Below are 22,996 nucleotides of genomic sequence, written 5' to 3'. Positions count from 1 at the left end.
AAACTTTGATAACTTAGAAAAGGAAAAATATGCAGGCTAGGAGCAGATACGTAGAACACTGTGCAGTGCAAGATTACATATCATGAAGGTAGAATGTAAGTCCTGCTTGGACAGAGGTTCCCAAAACACAGTCACTAGAAACCTGGCCTCTAACCACCATTTTAAAGTGTATATTTTTTAAAATTTTATTTATTTATTTGGCTCCATTGGGTCTTCATTGCTGCGCGCGGGCTTTCTCTAGTTGTGGCAAGCGAGGGCTACTCCTCGTTGCGTTGCGCGGGCTTCTCATTTCTGTGGCTTCTCTTGTGCAGCACGGGCTCTGTGGCATGTGGGCTTCAGTAGGTGTGGTGCGCGGGCTCAGTAGTTGTGGCTTGCGGGCTCTAGAGCGCAGGCTCAGCAGCTGTGGCACACGGTTTTAGCTGCTCCGCGGTATGTGGGATCCTCCCAGACCAGGGCTCGAACCCATGTCCCCTGCATTGGCAGGCGGATTCTTAACCACTGCACCACCAGGGAAGTCCCTAACCACCACTTTAAGAAAGGTGTTATTTTTCCTATTTGCAAATACGTGGTAATGTATAGGAAATTTTTTTTTCAACTGAGCCTTTCTTACTATAAATATAATAATGTTCATTCTCAAAAAACTTTTTTTTAATGAAGGGAAATCAAAATTACCAGTAATCCCACCACCAAGTTAACATTCCAGTGTATTTTTTCTAGACATACACATTTATAAACATGTTTAAACACAACTAGGATCATACAATGTATACAATTTTGTTTATTGCTTTTTTTCATTAAACAAAGAAGGTTTGGAATTACCTAATGTTTTTAAATATTCTTCCAAGTTAGTAATAGCAGAGCATAGAGTTCACTTAAAATAGACCCTGTGCTAGACACTTAGGTTATTTCTAATAATTTAGTTAGCAAAATATATAAGAGATCAATATTTCATGGTGGGGTAAACAGCACCAAGCTTCTTCCTCACAGGAGTTCTGGTAAGTGAACAAATGAGAACCACAGCCCTAAGGATAAGCTCTAGTGATACGCTGAACGTGACACTCATGCCCGGCCAGGCTCCTTAATTCACAAATACTTACTGGTTTGCCTTGATCCCCTTGTTTTCATTTCTGGAATTGTTTGGTTTGTAATAAATTGAGAAAATAAAATTGATGAGCAGCCAGCCTTAAAACACACCTGTAATGAGCTCAAGGAAGCAGGGTGGGAGAGTGCTATTAGTGGCCCCAGAGAAACCTGGAAGAGAAGACCTAAAACGAGTCAGGTTTAGATTTTTCTCAACCTGACCTTAAGCAACCCTCCTTTGAGATCAGGCCAGAACTTCTAAGAATAACTAGCTTTTGGCAACAGCTAATTCTTTAAACGTGTGAGGGGGGTTGGAAGGTGGTATTTAAAGCTATACTTATACTTCCCATCAGGTAAGACTAAGAAAATAGTAATTGTGTTTCGAAAGGGGGGAAGGGGCTAATGGATTGCCTTAGACCTCTGCTATTCAAACTGCCGTCAGCAGTCCTACGTGATTTAGTGGGTTATATCAATATTTTTTATACTATGTTATACAGTATCAGAGTACAGACAATATCAGAGTACAGAACAGGTGGCAAACTATTATTTTGTGAAATTTTTGTTTCAGTTTTATAGTGTGTGTGTGTGGTCCGGATGGGTAAAAGGTACTTCCTACCGTGTGCCTGACTTTAATTTTTTAGTTTCCTTAATTTTTTCATATATGTAAATGTCATTAATTTGTATAACAAAGGTTTACTGAGCACCTATACTATAGTGCTGGTGAGACAGCAGTGTGCTGCTGTGATGTAAATGAATAATAGTTGATCCCTGCCATTGTAGAATTCTTTCAGTTTAGAAACAAACTATCACATAATCACATAAATATAAGATTATAAACTGCTAAGTGTTATGGAAGGAAAAGTTTAGTAAATTAGGATCAGTTATCATTAGGGAAGCTGATTTAGATTGGGGAAAAGGTAGGGGTGACAGGTCAGGATTGTCTGAGAAACTGCATTCAAGCAGAGACCAGAAAGATGTACTTGGAAAGGAAGGGAGTGGGAAGGAAAATCTGCCTGGCAGAAAATGGCACTTTCAGCAAGGGTCTGTAAGGTCTGGGGAAATGAAAAGCCACTGGGCAGCTTCCCCGGTGGCGTAGTGGTTAAGAATCCGCCTGTCAATGCAGGGGACACGGGTTCGAGCCCTGGTCCGGGAAGATCCCACATGCCGCGGAGCAACTAAGCCCATGCGCCACAACTACTGAGCCTGCGTGCGCGCCTAGAGCCGGTGCTCCGCAACAAGGGAAGCCACCTTAATGAGAAGCCCGCTCACCACAGTGAAGAGCAGCCCCCGCTCGCTGCAACTAAAGAAAGCCCATGCAGCAACAAAGACCCGACCATAAATAAATAAATAAATTTATTTAATTAAAAAAAAAAGAAAAGCCACTGGACGGAAAGGTAGACCCATCTATTGATAAATAAGGCTTAGTGGGGGAGCTTGGGATAGGAAGAGATAATGCAGGACTTTTAAATGTCCCGAGGGCCATTAGAATGATCCAATTTGCATTTTAAAAGATCACTGGGTAGAGAAGAGATATCAAGGGGATACAGAGGTGGTACCAGGTGGAGACTAGAAGACTGATTTGATTCATATTTAGGAAGCAGAAGTGACAGGTTTGGTGATGGTACAAATGCGAGGGCTGAAGAGCCATGAGGCGTCTGGGATAACCCTCAGGTTTCCCAAGTTAACAAAGAAATGGAGTGAGGTACAAGAAAAACTCAGAGGAGCAGAGTGGAGAGGAAAGATCACAGTTTGGCCTGTTATAGTTAACAGGTAGAGATGCCAAATTAATAACTAAAACTGGATGGAAATATAAAACAAAGAAGTCATCACCAAAACGGTTTTGATGATACATTATTCTGCTCCTTAAATATTTACCCACAGTAATGTATAATACAAACCCAGAAGAATCTAGAATAAATTTTAAAGTCTCACAGAAACAGACTCACAGCCTTAGAAAAACAAACTTATGATTACCAAAGGGGAAAAGTGGGGGGGGGGGGATAAATTAGGATAAATCAGAGGTTGGGATTAACATGCACACACAACTATATATATCAAATAGATAATCAACAGGGACCTCCTGTAGAGCACAGAGAACTGTACTGAATACTCTGTAATAAACTCTATGGGGAAAAAATCTGAAAAAAAAATAGGTATATGTATAACTGAGTCACTTTGTTGTACACCTGAAACTAATACAACATTGTAAATCAACTATACTCCAATATAAAATAAAAATTAAATTAAAAAAAATTTTAGTCTCTATGGAACAGCAATTCATAAATACCACAGCAGCTGAAGCCACTGTGTATCTGAAAATACAGAGCAAGAGCAACGGTGTAACTAAACAGTCACATTCAAAACAATCCTCTTTTATGAAATAGTAAGGAATCACTTGTCTATTGTGTTCACAATATGCTCCACATCTAACACAGCGCATGGCACATAGGAGGTGTTATCTATTGAAGACAAGTACCCACTACTAGGCAGAATAAACCACAGCAAAAATAAAACAAATGGCGCAAATAACAAGCAATTCTGCAAGGAAAAACTCGAGTATGAAACATACAAATGTATAAATAAGGACATTTCTCAGAGAAAAAAAGGGAAATGAGTTATTTAGCACAAACTCAGTTCTCATACCCAAATAGATGCTATATTCTGGTCCCTAAGAATCGGCTTAATTTCAAGCTTCTAGGGAAGACCACCCCAGGCAACCTCACTGATCCCTAGAAGTCCCTACATATGAGAAAGAACAGAAATGTAATAAAAGCTTGATGTTGAAAAGCTATAGTAAAATCTCATCTAGGTTATTAAAACAAAACAAAAAAGGTTAAAAATGGCAATTACTAATGACATTTTTTCCTCTAAAGTCTCCTGTTGTCAGATTTTCTAACAAACATGGATTTTAACTGGTTTTTTCTCCTGCTCACAAAGGTCACACTGATACATAGGAGAAAAATCCAAAGATGCACATAAACACGAAGGAGACAAATTAACCATATTCCCATTGCCCAGAAGTAACCACTTTCAGTGTTTCATGTGGAGCTTTTTCTGTGCATACATGGGGATGGAAAGTAAAGAGTGATACACAGCTAGACTTAAGTCTATAAATGAGATTACAGAACACTGCTATGGCAAGTATATAGGACTGAGGAAAGACTAACCTAAAGTGACAACTGAGCTGAGCTATCTGAAGGATGAGATGGAATTAACCAGACAAAGAAGCACAGGCTGCTAGGCAGAGAGAACAAGAATGTGTGCTGGGTACCGAACCCCACCAAGCCAGGCAACTGGGGAGAGGGAGAAGACTGGCTGGGCAAAGCCTTGTTGAGAGGACTCAGGGAAAGAATGAGGTGAGGCCACTGAAAGAGAAGCAAGGTAGATAGACTCCTCAAAGGGAATGTCCCAATTGCTTAGGTGGGAAAAGGATTAGGCCCTACAAGTGTGGACTTAGATGATCAGCATCTTCTCCCAAAGGGTGTAAAGAGTAGGGGCACAGGGGAATCTTTGGGGAGGCGAGGGGGGGGTGAAGCTGCAGGGAGAAAAAGATAATAATCCGATATTTTAAATTTATATTTTAGGCTCCATAAAGCCTTCTAGACTGATAAGGATAAAGAAAATGTAGTGATTTTAACTATGGTACAACTCCCAAGAAATTCATATTAGAAATGAAGGTAGGGAGAGAAGCATTAACTATTCATAGTACAAAAAAGAAAATATAAATTTTAAAAGACTGAAAGACCTGCATTAGACACTGAGTTTAATGACAGCATGGAATGTACCTGTTTTATCATCATATCTCTAATAAACATACAGCAAATAAATCAATATCAAGGGAAATCATTATGAGTATTACGTATGAAAAAAGACTGGGCTAACAGAAAGGGACGATCTTAATGACATCCAGACAAGAAAAACACAACACTATACTCAGGACAAAGCCACACACAGAGAATTCTGCCTCTAAGAAGTGGTCTTCGTAGTGAAGCACGGAAGAGTCAATAGGCCTCTCAAAGGGGCCTATCAATACTATTATCCCTACCTGCTCATTCACTCATTCAAGAGAAAATGTTTAATCCAGAAATTCCACTACTAGGTGTATACCCAAGAGTTAAAAAAAAAAAATGCATACAAAACTAGTTCATGAATGTTCATAGCAGCATCATTCATGACAGTCAAAATGTACAAACAACCCACACGCCCATCAACCAACAAACACATAAAATGTGATATATCCATACAGTGGAATATTATTCAGCCATAAAAATGAATAAAGTACTGAAATATGCTATATATAACATGGATGAACTCTGAATATTATGCTAAGTGAAAAAACTCTAGCCACAAAAGACCAAGTATTATATAAGTACATTTATATGGAAAGTCCAGAACAGGCAAGTCTACTGAGACAGAAAGCAGATTAGTCCCTGCCTGGGGCTGGGGTGAAGACTGGATTTGGAAGAAATGGACAGTAACTGCTAATGGGAAAGTATTTCTTTTTGAGGTGATAAAAATGTGCTAAAATTGATTGTGCTGATGGTTGCACAATTCTATACATATACTAAATACCATGAAAAAAAATCCACTTTAAATAGGTGGATTTTATGGTATGTGAATTATATCTCAATAAAGCTGTTATTAAGAAACAGGGTATTTTGAGCACTGGGGCACTATGGTAAACTGCTGGAAATAGAACAAAGAAGACACACACACACACAAAACCTGTCAGAGCTCTAACATTCTCGTAGAGGAGAAAAGGCAATCAACAGGCAATTAGAAAACGATGCGAAGAGCAAAGAATTCAGACTGTACCCCAGCGGGACCTAACCTAGCCCTGTATGATTACGATGTCTAGAAGAGAACTCAATATACCAGATTTTCGTCCTTAAATTGAAATTTAAGTCTAAGAAGCTTTTTTAAAATTAAGTACCTGTTCAGCCTCCTAAAATCTGCATTCTTACTGAAGGTTAACAGATTCTTCTTTTAAGCATTTGTGCACATGCAATGTTTAAAATATGTTTTTAACTTTACAAAAGCAACAGATTACAGTCTGTTAATAAAATGAAACAAGTCTCCGATTTAAATTGTATTGCCAAGTTCGTAGGGTGCTGTAAAGATTATGTGCAAACTTTTCATAAGACCTTAAATTGGAAGAAAGAGGGCCTAAAAGACCCGAACCGTGTGACACATTCCAAAACAAAGCCTGGGAGTTGGGAGGGGACCCGAAAGGTAGGAGACCTAGACTAATGATCATAAAGAACTGAGTGCTACAAAGTAAAAATGGACCTTTAATATTTAAAGCCACTAATTTTCAAACACGACACTTCGAAATTAGAATATTAGTAACCGTTGCCATAGGAACAGTGACGCTGAGTTTCCCGAGATTAAAAATAAAAAATACTGCAAATTCAAGTGGGTGAAATAGGGCAAAGTTTGGTCCGAACGTAGGTGAACCGAGCCTACCAAAAAACTTCCACAAGGGTTAAGAGTGGACCGGCTGCAACTTTTAACCTACACTTCCGAAGCAGCGCTTGATAAATCACCCAGCAGGGTAATTTACCAACTGCTAAAAAAAAAAAAAAAAAAAAAAGTTTGCCCTCTCTTCTCCAGGGGGAGGAACCACACAAAAACGCTCCCTGGCATTCGCCCACAACCAAAACCAGACCGTGCAGACGTGCGTGGTTGCAGCTCAAGGGGAGACTGGCTCCGAGTTCACCCGGAAAGCATCCGAATCGAGCCCTGCTGGTTTCATTGGCTGAGCCCCGAGGAAAACCCCAAGCTCGAGCCCGGAGCCCCAGCCTGCCTGGCTCCTTTCTTCACATTCCCACCCCCCGCCACGTCCTATGCCTGGCATTCCACGCGACCCGATCCAACTCATATTTATTAAGCACCCACTGTCTACACCGCATCGTGGCTAGAGGCACTGCAGGAAGAAATGGCCCCACGCCGGAAAAACCAATAGGATAGCCACAGGGGCTAAGGACGGACCCGAGAGAGGAGCTGGCTACCTACGGTGGGGTAGTCTGGAGAGGAGCCCTCACCCTCACCCCGCGGGTCATGAGAGTCCCAGGGAAGAGATGGCCCCGAGGGGCGCACCAGGCCCGGCCTCCGCGGAGTCCACCGCAGACCGGGCTGGGAGGGGAAAGGTAAGGAGTAGGCATCCCCGGACCACCCGCGCGCCCCTTCCAAGGAGCCCGACCCTGACTCCGGCCCCCGGGAGAACGGCGAGCCTGGGGACCGAACCCCCGGAGGGCCGGAGCGGGCTGTCACTGGCTCCCGCCTCCCACCCCAAGACCATGGCCGGCCGCTCTCTCGCCAGCGTGACAGTCGCGGCGGCCGCGGACCTAGCGTCTCTGGCCCGGCGTCTCCGCTCCGCCGGACGCCGGCACCCCCTGCTGCCCCGCGCAGAGCGGGGCAGTGCCAGGAAGACCGCCCGGGCCCCTCCCCCAACGGTCCCCATCCCCCGGACTCCGGAAAAGCAGTTACCTGGCGCGCAAGCGGGGGAGAGGACACGACCCAGAAGAGGAAGGTGAGAAGGCAAACGGTGGCCTCCGGCCCAGGGAGATTCGGGAAATTTGGAAGACTTGTTCCGCACTGGGTGACAGCTGTTCGCTGCGCACGCGCACCCGGACCCAGTCGCCCGATGACTCCGCCGCTCCTCACCCTCCCGTCGAGGGGCAGGGAGACAGCGGCGAAGGCGCGCGCACAGCGCCAGCCGGCTCTCCCTGCGCGAGGGCGCGCGCGCCGTCACGTGACCGCGGGGCCCGGCACTTAGTGGGTCACGTGAACTTCCAAACAGCTTAAAGGTGCCAGGCACCTTCTTGCTTTGGGCTTAATCTTCCGCACTGTTCTTAGCTTAGGCTCCCGCCGCGCTTCGTGTTTTCTGGAGACGGACATGTCCCCTTTTGCCCAGAACGGGAAGACACTTGAGCAGAAGGAAGGAACAGGTGCACAGAACCTTGCCTGGAAGCGCCTACCGGGTTCCCTCAGGGCTGGACCTGATGGAGTCCACGCGCCACACGTCGCCCTGGGTTCCGACGCGGGCCTATGGCGGCCTCCGGAACGCGAACGTCAGAGTGGCGTTGCCCTGGGTGCGGCCTCGGAATGCCCAGCCGAGCCTGGCTAGGATGTCGCTGCTCGCTGCTGGGCAGCAAGGACAGCGTCATACGGCCGGGGCTCCTGAGCCTCCAGACCGAAATGGGAGATCCCGAGTGAGCGAAGGGTGTGTGCCTGCCAACCCTTTAACAAGTAACTCAAGCGAGAAGCTGTGCTGTTAGCCGAGGGGAGTGAAACTGCCCTGTACTGCAGTCACCTACGCGGAACAAGTTCCGCACCGCGCAGGTGTGCTCTTGAGTCCCGAGGCGACCCCCATAGGAATTCGGACGGGGGGGGGGTCTCTCAAAAACTTGGGGTGACAGCACTATGGCCTGAATTGTAGTAACAGGAAGTGCAGGTACCTCCGGACCCCTCAGACGTACTTAAATTAGCTTGCTACAACTTGTTATTTCTGTGCTGTACCTCTGTCTTCCAAGGTGTCAGAAAGAACCACACAGACCTTACTTAACTAAAGTCTTTGTACTACCAAAGACAGATGGCTGAGCACCAGGTGTTTTGCAAAGCTGAACAATTTTTTTAACTTCCTGTAGAGTTCCCAGCTGGGTCCTTTGTGACGTTTCCTCTAACGTCTTCTCGGCGAAGAAAGATTGGGCAGAACCTTACACTTCTGAGCACACTCGGGCTGTCTCATATGCTGAGTTTTCTACTACAATCCACTGATTTCTGTTTTTTTTTTTAATATCTAAACAGGTCCACTTACCGCACCCTGGGAGTCTTTTCTCCCTGGAAGGAGCATTGCGAGGACAGATGAAATACGGGTGATTAAGTAAAGCTAATGGAATTATTGGGTCACCACATTTCATAAGTCATTAAATTAGAATTATTACCCACATAGGTACACGATTGAACTTACCTAATATGTAAACTCAACTGGGACTTTTCCAAATGTGTATACTATGAGGATCCCAACCCTCCTTACAAGTCAATCGGATATGCTAAAACAATAAACGTATAACAGCATTCATTTAGGGCTTACTGTGAACTTGACACTGTTTTAAGAGCCTCACATATATTAACGAAATTAATCCTTATAATCATTCAATGAATAGGTATGATTATTACCTCCTTGTTACAGATATGAAAACCGAAGTATTGAGATTAAGAAATATGTCAACTACTGAGAATCCGCCTGCCGATGCAGGGGACACGGGTTCGTGCCCCGGTCCGGGAAGATCCCACATGCCGCGGAGCGGCTGGGCCCGTGAGCCATGGCCGCTGAGCCTGCGCGTCCGGAGCCTGTGCTCCGCAATGGGAGAGGCCACAACAGTGAGAGGCCCGCATACCGCAAAAAAAGAAAACAAAAAGAAAAAAAAAAAGGAAATATGTCAACTACTAAACACCAGGGTCCTTGGAAGCCATATGCTGTATTAGACGAGGAACCTAGTACACCAAAGCTAAAAGTCTGGAAACCTGAATTCCAGTCCACTCACAATTTGTAGACACATAATACTGCACAAATAACGTTTGTCGAACACAGTAAATCGAGTCTCAGTTTTTTTAATCTGAAAAATGAGGGTGACATATCAGTTTTGCTGACTTTGAGCATTTTTGAACATTAAAGAAGATACTGTACAATGTCAAAACACTTCAAAAGCTGTAAAGCACTGTGTGAATCTATTAACCACTTCACAGTTTTGGAAATTGAAGTGAGCCTATTAGAAGATCAACTGGATTCATGTCACAGAAAATGTTGTGTCCCTAATGTATTGAAATATCTCTGTTGTAAATTACAATGAAAATTAACATTTTAGCCATGTAGTAAATTATTTACGTCCAATTAAAAATGCCAGTTGTAATAAGATGGAGGCTGTATAATGGATACATAGATTTTCCTTGAAGCTTATGTTATGTGAACTACTGTTCACCTCAGAGACAATACTTATAAATTTCTTAAGATATGTATAACGCAGCAAATTGATAAATTGATACACTACTAAATAATATAGTCTAATTTTGAATATATTGAAGTCCATTAGACTTTTGCAAATATAAATAAATAATAGTAATACTCATTAATGTTTCCATTTATCATTATCATATATGCATGTTACTTCTACAGGTATAATACAAACCAACCAATAACTAGATGTTTAGATGATTTTTTTAAAGTGTCATAGTTAATATGATAGTGAGTACCTAATAAAATTAGAAATTTTGGTACCTGTTCTTCTCTGTGTCCTGTGTTCTGAAGTTCAGATCAATTTATCTCTTACCGGGATTATTACAAAAGTCTCCTAATGATCTCCCTACCTCCAATGCATTCTCCACTCACCCCCTCCCCCTCCAACTCATCTTCTATACTGCAAGTCAGAATTACCCTCCTAAAATAAAAATTGTGGATCATGATTCCGCACAACTGAAACACTTCACTAATTCCCCATCATTATCAAAGCTTTCCAGTCTTTTTCCACTAGGGAGTCACAATGACCAAGAAGAATATGGTGACCAAGGATGTGGGCTAGACATTGAAGTGAGTCAACTCTCTGTATAAGCTAAATATTCAGTCAGTTTGGATACCATTATGTCTGTGTTTAATATAATAAAAACACCTAAAATTACCAGTTAAAATTTTAATTTCCCCATCAAAATATTTGAATAAAATTAAAGCTTTGGGGAGATATGTCATTTCTTTCCCTAGGGCTTCTAGTTCTCCCTGGGCCATTGTCCTAAACTTGTACATGTGTGTTTGGAAGGGTGGGGTGCTGGGGGAACAAGTGAGGTAGTTTATGTTTTCTTTCACATCAAGGAAAACATTGGGACTTATTTATGACATCAAATCATAACAATAGGGCTTCCCTGGTGGCGCAGTGGTTGAGAGTCTGCCTGCCGATGCAGAGGACACGGGTTCGTGCCCTGGTCTGGGAAGATCCCACATGCCGCGGAGCGGCTGGGCCCGTGAGCCATGGCCGCTGAGCCTGCGCATCCGGAGCCTGTGCTCCACAACGGGAGAGGCCACAACAGTGAGAGGCCCACGTACCGCAAAAAAAAAAAAAAAATCGTAACAATAAAAACCATTCATTTTAGCAAATAAAAACTACATACCTAAGTTGAAGTTGCAAACTCAGTATTTATAGTTGTTTAAATCAATCCTTTTTATTATGTATTACTGTTATTATTTGTACTATGTTTTATGAACAGGTTTTGGATAATGATACAACTATGAACAGGACAGATGTGGCCTTGCTCTCATGGAACACACAATAAAGCCACAATGAGATACCAACATACATCCACAAAAATAAAAACTGACAAACATTGGTGACAATGTGGAGAAATAGAACTACATATACATATGCATCAAGCACATACACAAAAAGGTTTATAGCATTACTTGTGAGGCCCCAAACTGGAAACAACCCAGGTATCTATCAGCAGTTAAGTGGAGATATAAATGTCAATAAATTTCTACAATGGAAAACTATACAGCAATAAAAATAAATGAATTACTGCTACCCAGAACAGAATGACAATCTCACAAAAACAATGGTAAGTGAAAGAAGACAGACCCAAAAGAATACATGCTGTGTTATTCCATTTATTTAACATTAAAAATAGATAGAACTATTCTATGGTGTTAAAAGTCAAAATAATGGGGACTTCCCTGGTGGCGCAGTGGTTGAGAATCCGCCTGCCGATACAGGGGACACGGGTTCGAGCCCTGGTCTGGGAAGATCCCACATGCCACGGAGCAACTAAGCCCGTGCGCCACAACTACTGAGCCCACGTGCCGCAACTACTGAAGCCACCGCAATGAGAAGACCGTGCACTGCAAGGAAGAGTAGACCCTGCTCACCACACTGCTCGCCGCGTGCAGCCACAAAGACCCAACACAGCCAAAAATAAATAAATAAATTTTAAAAATTTATTTAAAAAAAAAAGTCAAAATAATGGTTGCCTTTGAGGAGAAGAAAGGGGTGGAGCAATTGGGAGGGGAGGGGAAAGGAACCTCTGGGGTGTGGCTTATGTTCTATTTTTTAACCTGGATGATAATAATTGTGATAATTCATCAAGCTGTACACTTAAGATTTGTGCACTTTTATATAAGTGACACTTAAATTTAAAAGGTTTTTCAAATATTTAGTATGTTAATATTTGTATATTTTTTATAGCAACTTTCTTACCCACCTTTTGACAAATGGACCTCCCAGGTTGATTTAACTTGATAAATAAAGGGTAAAACTTCTGAACCTTCCCTTTCCTTTTGAACAAAATTTTTTGTTGATTAGAAAGGGGAAAACTTGAAGGCAAAAACAAGTGAAAAGGAAACTGAGTGTCTTTTTCCTTTGCTCCTATTGACCCTTAAGAATTTCAGTAACTGAAAGAGTTTTCTCTCTACTGTTTCCCTAACTTGGATAGTTTCTTTATCAGGGTTGTCAGTAACTCACAATGAAATACAATAATTTTGTTAGCATAAGTAATTTTTTAGCTTTCTCAGCCATATTATATACATACTGATATTTCAAATCCTTTTTAGTTGCAGGCAAAGAATATACAGGCATACCTTGGAGATAATGTGGGGACTGTTCCAGACCACTGCAATAAAGTGAGCCATATTAATTTTTTGGTTCTGTAGTGTACATAAAAGTTATGTTCACACTATACTGTAGTCTATTAAATGTGCAATATCATTATGTCTTAAAAATGTACAGACCTTAATTTAAAAATACTTTATTGGCAAAAAAACGCTAACCATCATCTGAGCCTTCAGAAGGTTGTAAACTTTTTACTGGTGGAAGGTCTTGCCTCGGTGTTGACGGCTGCTGACTGATCAGGGTGGTGGTTGCTAAAGCTTGGGGTGGCAGTGGCCATTCCTTTAAATAAGAGCAATAAATTTTGCCACATCAAATGACTCTTCTTTCACAAATAATTTCTCTGTAGCATGCAAAGCTCTTTGATAGCATTTCGCTCAGAGTAGAACTTCTTTCAAAATTAAAGTCAATCTTCACAAATGCTACTACTGCTTTATCAACTAAGTTTATATACTAATCTAAATCCTTTGTTGTCATTTTAACGATCTCCACACCATCTTCACCAGGAGTTGATTCCATCTCAAGAAACCACTTTCTTTGCTCATTCATAAGAAGTGACTCCTTATTCATTCAAGTTTCACCGTGAGGTTACAATACAGCCACATCTTCAGGCTCCACTTCTAATTCTAGTTCTCTTGCTATTTCCATCACATCTGCAGCTCCTTTCTCCACTCCCCTCAAAGTCATCCATGAGGGTTGGAATCCAATTCTTCCAAATTCCTTTATTTATTCTATTTATTTATTTTTGGCTGCGTTGGGTCCTCGCTGCTGCGCGCAGGCCCTCTCTAGTTGTAGCGAGTGGGGGCCACTCCTCGCTGCAGGGTGCAAACCTCCCATGGCGGTGGCCTCTTTTTTTGTTGCAGAGCATGGGCTCCAGGCACGCGGGCCCCAGCAGCTGCAGCACGCAGGCTCAGCAGCAGTGGTGCACAGGCCAGCTGCTCCACGGCATGAGGCATCCTCCCGGACCCGGGCTCGAACCCGTGTCCCCTGCACCGGCAGGCAGACTCCCAACCACTGTGCCACCAGGGAAGTCCCCCAAATTCCTTTAATGTTGACCTCTTCCCATGAATCTCAAATGTTCTTAATGTCATCTAGAATGCTCAATCTTTTCCAGAAGATTTTCCATTGACTTTGTCCAGATCCATCAGAGGATAACTATGGCCACTATAGCCTTATGAAATGTATTTCTTAAATAATAAGACTTGAAAGTCAAAATGACTCCTTCATCCATAGGCTGCAGGATGGGTGTTGTGTCAGCAAGCATAAAAACAACACTAATCTTGTTGTACACCTGGATCAGAGCTCTTGGGTGACCAAGTACATTGAGCAGTCAATGAGCAGTAATATTTTGAAAGGAATCTGTTTTTCTGAGCAGTAGGTCTCCACAGTGGGCTTAAAATATTTAGTTAACCATCTTGTAAACAGATAGGCTGCCAATCAGGCTTTGTTGTTCCATTTATAGAGCACAGGCAGAGTAGATTCTGCATAATTCTTAAAGGCCCTAGGACTTTTCCGAATGGTAAATGAGCATTGGCTTCAACTTCAAGTCATCAGCCACATTAGCCCCTAATAAGACAGTCATTCTGCCCTTTGAAGCTTTGAAGCCAGCCATTGACTTCTCCTCTTTAGCTATAAAAGTCCTAGATGGCATCTTCTTCCAATATAAGGCTGTTTCATCTACCTTGAAAATCTGTTGTTTAATGTAGCCACCTTCGTCTTAGCTAGATTTGGATAACTTGCTGCAACTTCTACATCAGCCCTTGCTGCTTCACCTTGCACTTTTATGTTATGGAGATGACTTCTTTCCTTAAACATCATGAACCAACCTCTGCTAGCTTCAAATTTTTCTTTTGTAACTTTCTCACCTCTCTCAGCCTTCATAGAATTGAAGAGAGTTAGGGCCTTGCTCCGGATTAGGCTTTAGTTTAAGGGAATGTTGTGGCTGGTTTGAACTTCTATCTAGATCACTCAGACTTTCTCCATATCAGCAAAAAGGCTGCTTCATTTTCTTATCATTTGTGTGTTCACTTGAGTAGCACTTTTAATTTCCTTCGAGAACTTTTCCTTTGCATTCACAACTTGGCTAAGTACTTTGCTTGAGGCCTAGCTTTGGGCCTATCTTGGCTTTCGGACATGCCTCCCTCACTAAGCTTAATCATTTCTAGCTTTTGATTTAAAGTGAGAGATGTGCAGCCCTTCCTTTCACTTGAACACTTACAGGCCATTGTAGGGTTACGACTTGGTCTAATTTGAACACTGCTGTGTCTCAGGGTATAGAGAGGCCCAAAACAAGGGAGAGAGAGGGGGAACAGTGAAGCAGTCAGAACACACACAACATTTATCAATTGTTTGCCGTCCTATGTGGGTGTGGTTTGTGGTGCCCCAAAACAATTATAACAGTAACATCAACGATCACTGATCACAGATCATCAAAACAAATAAAATAACGAAAATTTTGTGAGAATTCTCACAACATATTGTGAGAATTACCAAAATGCAACATAGAAACAGGAAGTGAGCAAATTTTATTGGAAAAATGGTGACCATAGACTTGCTCAATGCAGGGTTGCCACAAAACTTCAATTTGTAAAAACCACATTATCTGCAAAGCACAATAAAGCGAAGTAAAATAAAGCAAGGTATGGGGCTTCCCTGGTGGTGCAGTGGTTAAGAATCTGCCTGCCAATGCAGGGGACATGGGTTTGAGCCCTGATCCGGGAAGATCCCACATGCTGCGGAGCAACTAAGCCCATGAGCCACAACTACTGAGCCCATGTGCCTAGAGTTCATGCTCTGCAACAAAAGAAGCCACCGCAATGAGAAGCCCGGGCACCACAACAAAGAGTAGGCCCCCCTCACCACAACTAGAGAAAGCCCGCGTGCAGCAACGAAGACCCAACACAGCCAAAAATAAATTAATTAAATAAATAAAGTTATAAAAAACAAAAACAAGGTATGCCTTGTTATTATTATTTTTTTAATAAAAAGGGGGATGATTTTTAAAATATTTTCTCTCCTTAGTTTGCTGAAATCACTTCTGGTTAGTAAGGAAAGCAGCAGGTCCATTTACGACAGCATATGACAATACCATGTGTGTGTTAACCAACTTCTTTAGTCTGTAAGCCAGAGGTTTAATGGAACAAGGTGTATTGGTTTACATTGTAAACCCAAGAAAAAATTATCTGGAGTAATAAGTCTATCTTACAACATATCTAACCATTAAATACCATATAATTTCCAGTGTATTAAAGTGTATCTGATTTAAACCAATCTATGCAGAAGACCTATTAATTAATTCACTCATTCAAGCTTTATTGAAATATGCTAGGAAATAGTACTCTGGTATGAATTATAGAAACAAAATGTTCTATTTGGTGGAGAAATTATTGTCTCTGCCAAAATGAAAACAAATTCTTTTTTTTATACATACTTTATCTATGTTTCATCATAAGTTAATACTTATTTTCCATAAAAAATGCTTTGGGGTCTTCAGCAAGTGAAGTGAAGGACTTTTGTTTATATATCTTTTAAGTGCTCACTCCCACTGGGAAAACTGGCATTACCTGCTAAAGTTGAACATATGCATACCCTGTGACCCAGCAATTTCTCCCCTAAGTCTGCATATATATATGCATCAAAATACATGTTAAGAGCAGCATTATTGGTAATTAGCAAAAACATATTACTAAAGATAAAAGGTAGAGGCCAGTGTTTATAGATTTAATAATCATAGAACAGGCCATATATTTCAGGTAGAGGCCAGGTATGCCTCTCTTAGGCCTCAGGTGGAGCCAGAAAGAAAAGGTAGAAGAAAAGTTTCAGGCCCATGAAGTCCCTGTGGCGGGGAAGTGGTCCAAACTGACCAGGAGAAAACAGAGGCCCTGCTGGTAGTAAGCTTGTGATGGGTGAACCTGAGACGGGTTGGGATTTGTATCAGAGTCAACCAAGCCATCCACTGTGGTGGAAGGGGAAGAATTTGGGGCGATACTAATTAGTACCGACTGCATCAGGGTTCCAGTCTAAGCAAATCTCTTCTACTAATGATCACAGAGTACCTGTAATTTCACAGAAGATCCCTCATCACTGAGGAGTACTGTACCCCTCCACCCTCAGGCATGAACTTAAAAGATCCTTTCACTGAAGGAGACATCAGATATTGTATTGCTACTTTTATAGTCTCTGATTATAACAGAAAATAAAGGACTCTGTTTCTTGGAAATGAAATTTGTGTATTAGTTGGAAAGAGACTACAAAATGTTGCTTTAACAATCCCTGGTTTTCAGAGCATTAGCAACTTTTTTTTTTAACTCATTCCTCTATTAATTTCTGTCTCAGAAATGTGGCTTGCTTCATCTCTCTGGCAATAATAGCTCTTTCAGTATCACAAACAAGGATCAAATAGCCATGGGCTTTCTTCTGCAGAACAACGTGTTGCCTTATAAGATATTTTCATACTCTATAGTTTCCCTCTATTTTGTTGAATACACTAATTTTTTTTTTTTTTTTTTTTTTTGCGGTACGCGGGCCTCTCACTGTTGTGGCCTCTCCCGTTGCGGAGCACAGGCTCCGGATGCACAGGCCCAGCGGCCATGGCTCATGGACCCAGCCGCTCCACGGCATGCGAGATTCTCCCAGACCAGGGCACGAACCCGCGTCTCCTACATCAGCAGGCGGACTCCCAAACACTGCACCACCAGGGAAGCCCAAATACACTAATTTTAATATTTCCCTTCTGCTGTACCTAACTGTTCCTAATCTTTCTTCTCTGCTCAAATTCTTCCAGTAAGGTATTTTGTCTGATCAATGAGTCCAATTTTCAGCTTGAAGCTTTATATTTTCAAGGGACCTTGCACTGTCTACAATGATCAAGTAACCTGCTCCACCTTCCTTAAGTGCTCTTCCAACCATGCATAATTGACATCTCATCACTCAGATAAAGCTGTAAATGGTTTCTCTACTGAAACTAATGTTAATATAGCTAGCGTCTTCTTTGTTATATTCATTCTGTTACGATAAAATACAAAATATGACCACAAATTTCTCCCATGCTCCTATGCAATGACTTTGCTCTTCCTTCCATCAAGAGGTTATCTATTTCCCCACTCTGTGAATCTGGACTCATCTTGTGACTTGATTTGATCGACAGAATGTGGCAGAAGTGATGTTCTGTGACTTCCAAAGCCAGATCTTAAGAGACATTGCAGATTCTGCTTTTACCCTTTTATGATGCTGCCCTGAGACCATCATGTAAGGAAGCCAGTCTCGCCTGCTAGAGAATAATGGTCACGTGGGAAAGAACCAAAGCTCGCAATGGACAGCACCAACTGTCAGACATGTTAAGTGAGGTCACATTGACCTTCCAGCCCAACTGTCTTTCAGCTGAATGTTTCTGTACCAGTGAGCCCAGGTAAAACCAGCAGATAAACTGTCAACCCACCCAGAGAATCATTTAAAGATAATAATAAATCATTGCTGCTTTAAGCTACTAAGTTTTGGGGTTGTTTATTATGCCACAATAGATAACTGATAGTATTATCTTCTCTGTCTTTAACTTTCTCAACTTGCTGATCCCCTGGGCCTCCATTGTCTAATTCAGAAAATACAATTTCTTTTTTATTTTCTTTTTCTTTTTTTTTGCCCTCAGTTTCAGAATTGACCTGCACATAACTGATCTGTGCAAGATAATTATTCAAAACTTTAGCATCATCAGTTTTATAATCGAGAGATCCTTTCCTCTCATTTGGAGACCTTTGATGTACTTTTAGTTTTTCCTGTTTTGCTCATTTCAACTTCCTCTTCTTGTCACATGACAGAGTACACTTAACTTTCTCTTCAAGTAGTTTTGCTTCATTAAGAACTATCTTGCCAGGACATGGAAGCAACATAAGTGTCCATAAACCAATGAATGGTTAAAGAAGATGTGGCACATATATACAATGGAATATTACTCAGCCATAAAAAGAAACGAAATTGAGTTATTTGTAGTGAGGTGGATGGACCTAGAGTCTGTCATACAGAGTAAAGTAAGTCAGAAAGAGAAAAACAAATACCGTATGCTAACATATATATATGGAATCTAAGAAAAAAAAAGGTCATGAAGAACCTAGGGGCAAGATGGGAATAAAGACACAGACCTACTAGAGAATGGACTTGAGGATATGGGGAGGGGGAAGGGTAAGCTGTGACAAAGTGAGAGAGTGGCATGGACATATATACACTACCAAATGTAAAATAGATATCTAGTGGGAAGCAGCCACATAGCACAGGGAGATCGGCTAGGTGCTTTGTGACCACCTAGAGGGGTGGGTTAGGGAGAGTGGGAGGGAGGGAGACACAAGAGGGAAGAGAGATGGGAACATATGTATATGTATAACTGATTCACTTTGTTATAAAGCAGAAACTAACACACCATTGTAAAGCAATTATACTCCAATGAAGATGTTAAAAAAACAAAACTATCTTATCTTCTCTAAAAGGTATACTAAATTCTTACTCGTCATTTTTCTATAAACTTAAAACTTTTCTACAGATTTCTTTGTATTTTCTTCTTAGTTTACACCATAACAAGTATATTTTTCACTGGAATTAGATTACTTTTTAAATGTTTCCTGATTTTATTTAGCCCCTTCATCAGAGAGGTGCATTCCAATTTTGTTGGCTGTTCTTTCCAAGTGATTTCTTAGCTTGTGAGGCTATTGACATTCCTGTACCTTGTCACGAGCTTCTGGTTTTTTCCTTTCAAGCGAAGTGTATCCTTCTCAGTATGTTGTGTTTAGTTACTTGGAATGTTCTGTTCCTTTTTGAAACGTGCACAGCATCCCAGGGCACCCCTGTAAATTCTGCAGGTCACTGTCTAGCTAACTCCAGCAGCACAGACCCTGGTCTAGGTTCCCCAGGGCTCCTGTCTAAATCGTTCCAGGAAATAAAGGCCCTGTTTCTAAGCTGTGGGTTTTTTTGGAGCAGTGGTTGTCAAAGTTTGTTCCAGGAATTGGCAAGGTTAAAACCATTTTCATTATAATACTTCGACTGTATTGGCCTTTTCTGCTCTCATTCACAGTGAGGTTTTCTGCAGCTACAACTAGGAGTGATTTCAAAACTGCCCTGAAGGCTAATGGAAAGGCACCTGTATTACTGTTTAAATTCTTTGTTTTAAAACCTGATATAATAAATGTCGATGGACAGACCCACAGAGACAATTTTCAAGAGTGTTAAGGGGGTCCTACGACCAATAAGTTTGAGAACCCTAGGCTAAATTTTCCTTAGCTGTCAATTCTTGTCATGCTCCTTGGGCAAGTCCCTCCTTGAGGCGCCCTCTCCTTCCTTGGGGCATTTGACCCAGAAGAGGGGTCCGGAACTGCTGCCGCGGGGCGTCGTCCGCAGCGTGGGCTGCCGACTGAAGCCACCGCTGTGCTGTACCGCTGCCGCGTCGGGGAGACCCGCGGGGTCAAAGGCGAAGGGGCAGCGAGGTGCTGACACGGAAGCAGGAGAAGGAGCGGGCCTTGAGCCTCCACCTCTCTGCCCTCCCGCACCCACCGCCCCCGCAGGCAAAGCTCTTCCGCGTGCTGGTTCCCGCCTGCCTGGCTGAGTGCCCGGAGTTTCCAGCCCGCCCCTGGCACCTCCTCCTCCCTGCAGTCTCCTCCCAGGGTCCCAAGGACTCTGCTGCTGCCCTCCACCCCTTCCCCCGCGCCGAGCACAGGGCTCCAGGTCTGTGTGCCCATGCCTCCTTCGTGAACAATAGAGACAGCTTTGGCAGGGGACTTAGTTTTAGTAAAATAGAAACCGGGAGATTGCGTTGCTGTGGAACAGGCGTTTCTGCAGTAACTCCAGATACGCGGTCCTAAAAAACCTCAACTTCTGTGCAATTGCGGACTTTTGGGCTAATTAGGAATGGGGTAGACCACTTGCAGCCTATCCAGAGCACTAGCAGTCCCACTGCTGGCACAGTTAAAATTCCTCCGGAGTGTTTGGCTGCCACCCTTAGGGGACCTCTGGCCACGTTAGGCGCTAGGGACTTCTGCTTCCTTCTTAGACAAGATAGGTTCTTGAGGGCCTTAAAGACTAATTTCCTCAAAAATTAAAATCTTGGGACTTCCCTGGTGGTCCAGTGGGTAAGACTCTGTGCTCCCAATGCAGGGGGCTCGGGTTTGATCCGTGGTCGGGGGACTAGATCCTGCTTGCAGCAACTAAGACCCGGCGCAGCCAAAATAAATAAATAGGTAAATATTTCTTAAAAAATTAAAATCTTATCTGGGGTATAGCATTCTTTTTATTTTTTTTCGGTACGCGGGCCTCTCACTGTTGTGGCCTCTCCCGTTGTGCAGCAGCACAGGCTCCGGACGCGCAGGCTCAGCGGCCATGTCTCACGGGCCCAGCCGCTCCGCGGCATGTGGGATGTGGGATCCTCCCAGACTGGGGCACGAACCCACGTTCCCTGCATCGGCAGGCAGCCTCTCAACCACTGCGCCACCAGAGAAGCCCAAGGGGTATAGCATTCTTGATCAAATTTTAGTAACACCCAGAGAAATATCTTTACACTTTTTCATCTGCACACACAGCTTCCCAAAATAGTTTAACGTGGGAAAGTGTAGCCAGGTTTTTGCAATCACTAACCCAGACATTTTTTTCTCTAAACAGGGGGTTTCTGTAGTATTTTCATCTTTTTCCTAAGGTCTTCCTGCATTGTAAGTTTTTGTTTTGTTTTGCTTTTTTTCCTTTAATTGCTCCCAAACATTAATGTGCAGAGGAAAATTCCACTTGAACTCATAATTTCCACTGTTATACTGGCATAGGCTTATTTATCAATGTCCTATGAGCTAATTCTTGTTAAAGAAACACCACAGGTATAGAAAAAGAGACTAACATGCTCCCCTTCATGTTTGCCAGATCTTTTGCCAAAGATTCTCCATTCTCACCTCTTGCTTGGCAGACATTAAACTGCTACTACTTTTTTAAGGAGGTCACATGTGAACTAGATCCTGAGTTCTCCTAGGTTTGGAAATAAGTTTTTCCAAAGACTGTCTGTAATGAGACTGCAGAAGTCAGCCCGTCTCCCCACTCCGCCCCACCCTACCCCTTAGAGGTGACATAATGTTGTCTGGTGAAGCCCCATTTTTGGTCAGACTTGGAGACTCTCTTAGCTACTTCCACTTCCACTATTCAGGTTAACAGAGATTAGCTACAGATTCCATATAGAAGGCAGAAAATGTTGTATTATCCCTTGTTCTAACTTCCTGTTATTTAACAACAGCAAACAAATGGACAAAATAAAATAATCATGAGACTAAAGGTGCAAACTTTGGGTAATCCTTGTTGCTCATTAACTCAGTAAATGGATATTCATTGAGTGCCTGCCTCATGCCCTGAGTTGTCAGAGATGCTGGTGATAGTTGCGTACAAGGTAGGTATGGCTTTGCCTAAATGAAGTGGCTCGGTGATGCCACTGAGAAGGCAGGAGCCCCCAGCGCTGACAAAAACCATTTCTGTCGACCTAATTTCATTAGCTCTACTTAAGAGGATTAATTATCTAGCAGATGTATTTAGTCCTCTTGATCCCTTGTTATTTTCATATTGAAGTATTTTAGTGATGTTAAATTTCCTAAATTTGATAGCTGCACTGTAGTTATGTAAAAGAGTATTCTTTTTCTTAAGAAATACAAACTAAAGTTTTCAGGGGAAAGGAGACATGATGTATGCAAATGTTTCAAAAAGTATAAATAATTAATGTGTGCATGTGTATGCATGCATGTGTGTGTGGAGAAAGAGAGAGGAAGCAAATATGGCAAAATGTCAAAAATAGTAAATCTAAGTAAAGGGTATATGGGAATTCTTTGTTCTAGTCTTGTAAATTTTCTGTAAATTTAAAATTAATTCAATATAAAAACAGGAAAAAAACTACCTAATAAGAAATAGGGGGCTTCCCTGGTGGCGCAGTGGTTAAGAATCCGCCTGCCAATGCATGGAACACAGGTTCGAGCCCTGGTCCGGGAAGATCCCACATGCCGCAGAGCAACTAAGCCTGTGCGCCACAACTACTTAGCCTGAGCTCTACAGCCCGCGAGCCACAACTACTGAAGTCTGCACACCTAGAGCCCGTGCTCCGCAACAAGAGAAGCCACCGCAATGAGAAGCCCACGCCCCACAACGAAAAGTAGTCCCCGCTCGCTGCAGCTAGAGAAAGCCCGTGCGCAGCAACAAAGACCCAACTCAGCCAAAAATAAATACATAAATAAATGTATTTTAAAAAAAAAGAAATAGGTATCAATTCACAT

The 22,996-nt window shown here is 42.4% G+C and overlaps 1 protein-coding gene across 3 annotated transcripts in view; it reads right to left on the bottom strand.

Moving 5' to 3' along the window:
- The window catches only part of KDM4C (lysine demethylase 4C), a 410,995-nt gene extending 403,277 nt beyond the window's left edge, over positions 1–7,718 (bottom strand). For 2 of the 3 annotated variants that reach the window (XM_082656305.1, XM_082656309.1), the window contains exon 1: positions 7,570–7,677. The gene's annotated coding sequence lies outside the window, so the exon portion shown is untranslated. Of the gene's footprint in view, positions 1–7,569 lie in introns of all 3 variants that reach the window. The other variant, XM_082656307.1, reaches the window with a different exon arrangement.
- Positions 7,719–22,996: the final 15,278 nt, after the last annotated feature.

The sequence above is a fragment of the Grampus griseus genome (assembly GCF_964374135.1).
Source record: "Grampus griseus genome assembly, chromosome: 6".
NCBI classification, from domain to species: Eukaryota; Metazoa; Chordata; class Mammalia; order Artiodactyla; family Delphinidae; genus Grampus; species Grampus griseus.
Note: the sequence above shows the minus strand (reverse complement) of the source record. Positions and strands in the feature narration are given on the sequence as shown.